Below are 8,429 nucleotides of genomic sequence, written 5' to 3'. Positions count from 1 at the left end.
CAGAAATTGCAAGGTCTACTGGTCAAGGTGGAGCAGATTCAGAACAAGAAAGCTCAAAGTCTTCAAGTGAAACTGATGAAGATTCTGAGGGAGAAGATTTGGAACAGACTGAACGTCTAGACTTAGATGACTATGTATTATCAAGAGATAGAGAACGAAGAGTGATCAGACCACCATCAAGGTACGAGGATGGGGATTCTGTCATTGCATATGCACTGGCTTGTGCTACGACCATCGAGCTGGATGAGCCAAGAACAGCTGCTGAGGCTAAGCGTAGCAAACACTGGAAGAAGTGGAAAGAAGCCATGACAGAAGAGAAAGTATCTCTTGACAAGAATGATACATTTGTTCTAGTTCCAAGACCAGAGAAACAAAGGGTGATTGGCTGTAAGTGGATTTATAAGTACAAAGAAGGGATTCCAGGGATCGAGGATCCTAGATTCAAAGCACGTCTAGTAGGGAAAGGCTTCACTCAAGTTGAAGGGATAGACTATAATGAAATATTTGCACCTGTGGTTAAACATGTGTCGATAAGAATCATGCTATCGATAGTGGTTAACTATGATTTGGAAAACAGCTTTTCTACATGGAGTTCTTGAAGAGAAAATCTACATGGAGCAACCTGAGGAGTTTATAGAAAAGGGAAAAGAAGAAATGGTGTGCCTTCTAAAGAAATCCCTATACGGACTTAAACAGTCCCCTAGACAATGGAATCAGAAGTTTAATGAGTTCATGATATCTCAAGGATTCACACGCTGTTATAAGGATCCGTGTGTCTACACTAAAGGCACGACTGTGGAGAATTTGATCTATCTATTACTCTATGTTGATGATATGCTCGTAGCAGCTAGAGACATTGGTAAGATAAATTGTCTTCAGAAGAATTTAAACAAGATGTTTGAGATGAAAGATCTTGGACCAGCATCCAGAATTCTTGGAATGGATATCAAAAGAGATCGAAAAAATGGAGTGCTAAAGCTTTCACAAGAAAGATATATCAAGCAAGTTCTAAGGACATTCAACATGGAAGAGAGTAAAGCAGTTGTGACTCCTAGCAATTCTCTGTTTAAACTAAGAAGCCTAAGACCTGAAGAAATAGAAGCAGAGAGAGATGCTATGGATACAGTTCCTTATGCAAGCGCAGTAGGGAGTTTAATGTATGCGATGGTCGGCTCAAGACCAGATTTGGGATATGCTATTGGAGTGGTGAGTAGATTCATGGCAAATACAGGAAGAAGTCACTGGGAAGCAGTTAAATGGATCCTAAGATATTTAAATGGTGCATCTAACGTTTGCCTAACGTTCACTAAGTCAAAGGAGTTTGACATAGAAGGGTTCTCAGATTCAGATTATTCTGCGGACTTAGATAAAAGGAGATCGGTATCAGCCTATGTGTTCATAGTGGGTGGCAATACGGTAAGTTGGAGATCATGTCTACAGCAAGTAGTTGCACTATCTACTACAGAAGCAGAGTACATGGCACTAGCAGAAGCTACTAAAGAAGGCATATGGTTACTAGCTATGTGTGAAGAGCTAGGATTTAAAACGGATTCATTCAAGCTAAACTGCGACTCACAAAGTGCAATCTGCCTAGCAAAGAATAGTGTGCATCATGACAGAACCAAACACATTGCGAGGAAATATCATTTCATACGCGACGTTATTGAGCAGGGTTCAGTCAAGGTTCAGAAGGTTCACACTACAGAGAATGCAGCAGATATGTTGACAAAGAGCTTACCTGGAAAAAGCTTCGAGAAGTGTCTAGGACTTCTCAAGGTAATCAGGTAGTCAGCTTGAAGCATCCCGAGGTTCCTGGTTAGTAGATTGAAGGACCTCGCAAAAGGGATATAAACAGATATGGAGGTTAATCAGTATCGGTAACAGGAAATCAACACAAAATTCATCTGAATGGTTAAATTTGGAAAAAGGTTTAGTCTACGGTTTCAGAAGATTAAACAAGTATCAGAGGCGATTACAGATTCAGACAGAGAAGTCAGAGTCTAAGTGCTTTAAGCGGTCGAGCTCAAAGCGTAAAAGTTTTTGCTACGAAGGTGTTTACCTTATTGGTTGGGAATGCGTTTTTGGCTCTATCAAACTGCAGTTGAAAAAAAACAAAGTGAGATTCCAGCGTGAGCTACAAACGCAGATTAGGAAACTAAAAGGGTTAGCAAATTACCAAGGAGCTGCAGATCGATTGTGGTATGGGACTTGAACGTCTCTGTAAAGGCTTCCAAAAGTTTTAGAACCCCTAGAGAATGAGATTAGTCGACGAATCTCACCTCACTCAGAGTTTAAAATAAAATGAATAAATAAAAAAAAAGGAGTGAAAGATCGGTCATGAAGAAGAGCTAGCTATGGTGGAGTATCTTGCGGTGAAGCGAGAAATGAAAATCGATGGTAATGTGAAGAGTTTCTTGAAAAGAGAGGCTCGCTCAAGAACTCTTCACATTACCATCGATTTTCGATTTCTAGCTTCACCGCAAGATACTCACCATAAGCTCTCTCTTCATGACCGATCTTTCACTTCCTTTTTTTTTTTTATTTATTCATTTTATTTTAAAACTCTGAGTTGAGGTGAGATTCGTCGACTAATCTCATTCTCTAGGGGTTCTAAAACTTTTGGAAGCCTTTACAGAGACGTTCAGTCCCATACACAATCGATCTGCAGCTCCTTGGTAATTTGCTAACCCTTTAGTTTCCTAATCTGCGTTTGTAGCTCACGCTGGAATCTCACTTTGTTTTTTGTTCAACTGCAGTTTGATAGAGCCAAAACGCATTCCAACCAATAAGGTAAACACCTTCGTAGCAAAAACTTTTACGCTTTGAGCTCGACCGCTAAAGCACTTAGACTCTGACTTCTCTGTCTGAATCTGTAATCGCCTCTGATACTTGTTTAATCTTCTGAAACCGTAGACTAACCTTTTTCCAAATTTAACCATTCAGATGATTTTGTGTTTGATTTCCTGTTACCGATACTGATTAACCTCCATATCTGTTTATCCCTTTTGCGAGGTCCTTCAATCTACTAACCAGGAACCTCGGGATGCTTCAAGCTGACTACCTGATTCCTTGAGAATCCTAGACACTTCTCGAAGCTTTTTCCAGGTAAGCTCTTTGTCAACATATCTGCTGCATTCTCTGTAGTGTGAACCTTCTGAACCTTGACTGAACCCTGCTCATAACGTCGCGTATGAAATGATATTTCCTCGCAATGTGTTTGGTTCTGTCATGATGCACACTATCTTTGCTAGGCAGATTGCACTTTGTGAGTCGCAGTTTAGCTTGAATGAATCCGTTTTAATCCTAGCTCTTCACACATAGCTAGTAACCATATGCCTTCTTTAGTACTTCTGCTAGTGCCATGTACTCTGCTTCTGTAGTAGATAGTGCAACTACTTGCTGTAGACATGATCTCCAACTTACCGTATTGCCACCCACTATGACACATAGGCTGATACCGATCTCCTTTTATCTAAGTCCGCAGAATAATCTGAATCTGAGAACCCTTCTATGTCAAACTCCTTTGACTTAGTGAACGTTAGGCAAACGTTAGATGCACCATTTAAATATCTTAGGATCCATTTAACTGCTTCCCAGTGACTTCTTCCTGTATTTGCCATGAATCTACTCACCACTCCAATAGCATATCCCAATCTGGTCTTGAGCCGACCATCGCATACATTAAACTCCTACTGCGCTTGCATAAGGAACTGTATCCATAGCATCTCTCTCTGCTTCTATTTCTTCAGGTCTTAGGCTTCTTAGTTTAAACAGAGAATTGCTAGGAGTCACAACTGCTTTACTCTCTTCCATGTTGAATGTCCTTAGAACTTGCTTGATATATCTTTCTTGTGAAAGCTTTAGCACTCCATTTTTTCGATCTCTTTGATATCCATTCCAAGAATTCTGGATGCTGGTCCAAGATCTTTCATCTCAAACATCTTGTTTAAATTCTTCTGAAGACAATTTACCAATGTCTCTAGCTGCTACGAGCATATCATCAACATAGAGTAATAGATAGATCAAATTCTCCACAGTCGTGCCTTTAGTGTAGACACACGGATCCTTATAACAGCGTGTGAATCCTTGAGATATCATGAACTCATTAAACTGATTCCATTGTCTAGGGGACTGTTTAAGTCCGTATAGGGATTTCTTTAGAAGGCACACCATTTCTTCTTTTCCCTTTTCTATAAACTCCTCAGGTTGCTCCATGTAGATTTCTCTTCAAGAACTCCATGTAGAAAGCTGTTTTCCAAATCATAGTTAACCACTATCGATAGCATGATTCTTATCGACACATGTTTAACCACAGGTGCAAATATTTCATTATAGTCTATCCCTTCAACTTGAGTGAAGCCTTTCCCTACTAGACGTGCTTTGAATCTAGGATCCTCGATCCCTGGAATCCCTTCTTTGTACTTATAAATCCACTTACAGCCAATCACCCTTTGTTTCTCTGGTCTTGGAACTAGAACAAATGTATCATTCTTGTCAAGAGATACTTTCTCTTCTGTCATGGCTTCTTTCCACTTCTTCCAGTGTTTGCTACGCTTAGCCTCAGCAGCTGTTCTTGGCTCATCCAGCTCGATGGTCGTAGCACAAGCCAGTGCATATGCAATGACAGAATCCCCATCCTCGTACCTTGATGGTGGTCTGATCACTCTTCGTTCTCTATCTCTTGATAATACATAGTCATCTAAGTCTAGACGTTCAGTCTGTTCCAAATCTTCTCCCTCAGAATCTTCATCAGTTTCACTTGAAGACTTTGAGCTTTCTTGTTCTGAATCTGCTCCACCTTGACCAGTAGACCTTGCAATTTCTGAATCAGCTCCACCTTGACTGGTGCAACCTTGAGTTGATGGACCTTGTATCAATTCGGTTCTGAAAGTCACTTTCTTAGGTTTCTTAGGTTTCTCAATCTTCTTCTCTGAATCATGATACAACTTATCCTCATCAAATACAACGTTTCTGCTGTTAGAGCATTTTCCATCTTCTGGTATCCATACTCTATAACCTTTGACTCCTTGAGGATATCCTACGAAACCCCTTTAACAGCCCTAGGACTCATCGTGTCCTGTGTTATGTGAACATACGCCACACATCCAAACCTTCTAAGGTGACTGTAATCAACTTTCGACTCTGTCCATAACTCTTCTGGGATTTTAAAATTCAATGCTGCATTTGGAGACCGGTTTATTAGATATACTGCAGTACAAGCAGCTTCAGCCCAAAACAATTTTTCCAATCCTGACTCTGCTAGCATACATCGAATCTTCTCAGCTATAGTCCGATTCATTCTCTCTGCCACCCCATTCTGTTGTGGGGTGTAAGTGCACGTTTTGTGCCTTTGGAACTCCAGAATCACTGCACAGCTTATCCATTCTGACATTACAGAACTCTAGACCGTTGTCTGTTCGTAGATAATTCAACCTTCTCTTGGTTGTTTTTTCAACAAGTACCTTCCATTCTGAGAAATTCTCGTATACTTCATCTTTGTTTCTTAGAAACCTTATCCAAACCTTTCTAGAATAGTCATCAATGAAAGTTAGGAAATATCTGCAGCGTGATAAGCTTGGTTCATTAGAGACTGATCCCCAAAGATCACTGTGTACATAATCAAGCCTCTCCTTTGATGTGTGTCTGCCCTCCGGGAAACTTTGCTTATGAGCTTTGCCAAAGACACATTTTTCACATAAATCCAAAGTGTGCACTTCTTTAGGATTCAAATACCCTCCCTTGACCAAGAGATTCATGTTCTTCAAACTCATATGCCCTAGTCTGGAATGCCATCTGTTCGTTAGGTTTGTCTGCTCTAGCCACTGATACTTCTCCTTTTATGACAGATCCTTGTAGATAGTATAAGCCATCTTGATATTTTCCAGATAGTACTTTCTTACCTTCTCGATAGAAAGTGACTGTAAAATTCTCCCCTTCATACTTGCATCCATTTTTCTCCAATTGACCATAGGAGATAAGATTTCTGCCCATTGATGGCATGTATCTCACATCGCTTAGAATGACTTGAGCTCCTTCAGAATTTATAATTTTTATTTTTCCAATACCTTTGACTTCACAATGGGTGTTGTTTCCTAATAAGACTTTTCACCGTCTAGTTCCTTGAAGTCAAATAATACTTCCCTTTCAGGTGTGATATGGAAAGTGCAGCCAGAATCCATTACCCATTCCTTCATAGGATTGTGAGTGCTTGCAGTTAGGATCATAGGTTTCTCTTTGTCATGAGCAACATTAGCAGCTTCATTCGATTTCCAGTTCTTTTTGTCTGGACAATCTTTCTTGTAATGACCCTCTTTGCCGCATGACCAGCATTCTCTGGTTTTCCTGGACCTCTTGGTCTCGACTTTGATCTGTTGTTTCTGCTTTTAGATCTACCTTTCCATTTACCTTGAGATTTAGACTCTGATCTCCCTCTTTCTGCTATTAGACCTTCTGCATTTGATCTTGTTTTGCCAATAAGTCCAGCTTCTTTTAGCTCAACTTCTTTTGCATATGCAGATGTGGTAACTTCTTGCAGTGTCAGAGTTTCCTTGCTGTTCCCGTACTTGAGCGTATGTACTAAGGAATCAAACTGCTTGGGCAAGCTCGATAGAACCTGTATTGCTTGATCTTCATCACTGATTGTAATGTTCAAGCTCTCCAGATCATCTACCAACCTCAAGAAAACATCCAGGTTCTCTTCTACACTTCGATGCTCTTCCATCTTGTAACTAGCGAACCGTTGCTTTAGGTAGATTCTGTTAGGTAATGTCTTAGTTTGGTAATCCTTCTCTAGTGCTTTCCATACCCCTAGTGCAGTAGTCTGTTTCATAACCTTTCGTAGTACCAGGTTACCAAGACTAGCACAAATCATGTTCTTAGCACGCTTGTCCATCTCCTTCCGAGTAAGACCCCCTGTACCGGGTTTAGTCTCCTTATCACCATCCTTGTCTGTCTCTGATGTAGAACTAGTGTCTTCTTCATTAAGCACACTGTCAAGATCAGCATTTTCAAGTTGCATCTGCATCTTGAATTTCCACATACCAAAATCCCCTTTCCATCAAACTTTTCCACCTCAATCTTGACTTTAGACTTCTTCATGATCTCACCAACAATCGTGAAATCAACACCAGCTAGAGTCTAGGTTTAATAACCACCAGAACGCAGCTAAGACCACTGAAACCGTTCCTTTATAAACCTAACCTGAGGGCTCTGATACCACTTGTAAGGTTTAGTTATAGGATTGCTTAACTTAGACCTTAATCCTTTAGCTAGTTTGTTCACTAACTTGACCAATTAACCTTGATACGATTTATGTTTGATGTTTGTTAGATTGTGTAAGAGACAAAGACACAAGACTTTGTTACCCAGTTCCCGTTGAGGTACGTCTGGGGAAGATCTGTGCTTCCAATTCACTATCTCAAGTATAAAGGAGTTAATACAAAGAGATAATAGCTCTAGCAACTTCTACACCAAAGCTAAGAGCTAAGAACTATCAACCTAGTTCTTTTTGTCTGCAACGCAACATGTAACTCTCTCGCTATCTCTTAACCGTGAAGTAGCTCTGAAACCTGAACCTCTGCAATCTGATTATCTTTTTATTCTTCTCACGTAACCTTCAAGTTTTCCTTATATATGCAGATAACTCCTGAAAGCCTTAGACGAAACAGGCCTTCTGATCCAAACATATCAGCTGACCCAATAAGTGTACACCACAGAATGGGCCTTATGTCAAACTTGTCGGAGCCCACACGGAGGTTTAGAGACAATAACCTCACAGTGTACTTCAGTTAAGTTCGGATCCATCTTCGGTTTTCAGATTTATCTGAAGCGGAATCCAAAGTCCAATGTATTTGACACTAGCCCAGTTCTGGTATTTTAATTGGGATAATTAAGGGATCCAAAACCAAAGCTATACGACCCACTTCGGTTCGGTTTCGGGTTTTGGGTATTATGCCCGACCCTGGTCTAAGTCGTCTTTGGTAATTGTGAATGAAATGTGATGTGTGTGTGAGATTCATAATGAACGTATTCATGATTTTTGGTTTCGTTATGTTAGGTAAGACAGAGAGAAATTTATATTTACCATGTAAATTATACTTTCCGTTTACCATGTAGAATCCTAGTGTGAATGAAATATATCGATGAATGAAATATATCGATTAGAGAAACAATATAAAGAGTTTGAAAAGGAAAAAAGATACAAATATAATAGACTTCAAATATTTTTTTATTTTTTTTTGCTAAACCAAATATTTTATAAGGGATTTTTTATTTCTACAGAAAAAGAGAGTAAATCTATTATATTTGAGCAATCCTTCATATTAGTCCTTTTTAATTTTTTTTTACCAAATAACTTCCAAGGATAAAATTCCCCAAATTATCATTCATTAATGGGTAAAAGGACAATTCTATCTTTATGTATAATTTAC

The 8,429-nt window shown here is 39.6% G+C and overlaps 2 long non-coding RNA genes across 2 annotated transcripts; both read left to right on the top strand.

Annotated features, from left to right (window-relative positions):
- The first annotated feature begins 3,063 nt into the window (after positions 1-3,063).
- On the top strand, positions 3,064-7,374 carry LOC125594646. Its single transcript, XR_007329940.1, has 3 exons — positions 3,064-3,105; positions 6,517-6,691; positions 7,330-7,374. It is a non-coding gene; the product is annotated as an uncharacterized LOC125594646 (long non-coding RNA).
- Positions 7,375-7,387: 13 nt separating this feature from the next.
- Positions 7,388-8,151, top strand: LOC125594645. Its single transcript, XR_007329939.1, has 2 exons — positions 7,388-7,525; positions 7,639-8,151. It is a non-coding gene; the product is annotated as an uncharacterized LOC125594645 (long non-coding RNA).
- The last annotated feature ends 278 nt before the right edge of the window (positions 8,152-8,429 follow it).

The sequence above is a fragment of the Brassica napus genome (genome assembly GCF_020379485.1).
Source record: "Brassica napus cultivar Da-Ae chromosome C3 unlocalized genomic scaffold, Da-Ae chrC03_Random_16, whole genome shotgun sequence".
Classification (NCBI taxonomy): Eukaryota; Viridiplantae; Streptophyta; class Magnoliopsida; order Brassicales; family Brassicaceae; genus Brassica; species Brassica napus.
This window is presented reverse-complemented; position numbering and strand designations above follow the sequence as displayed.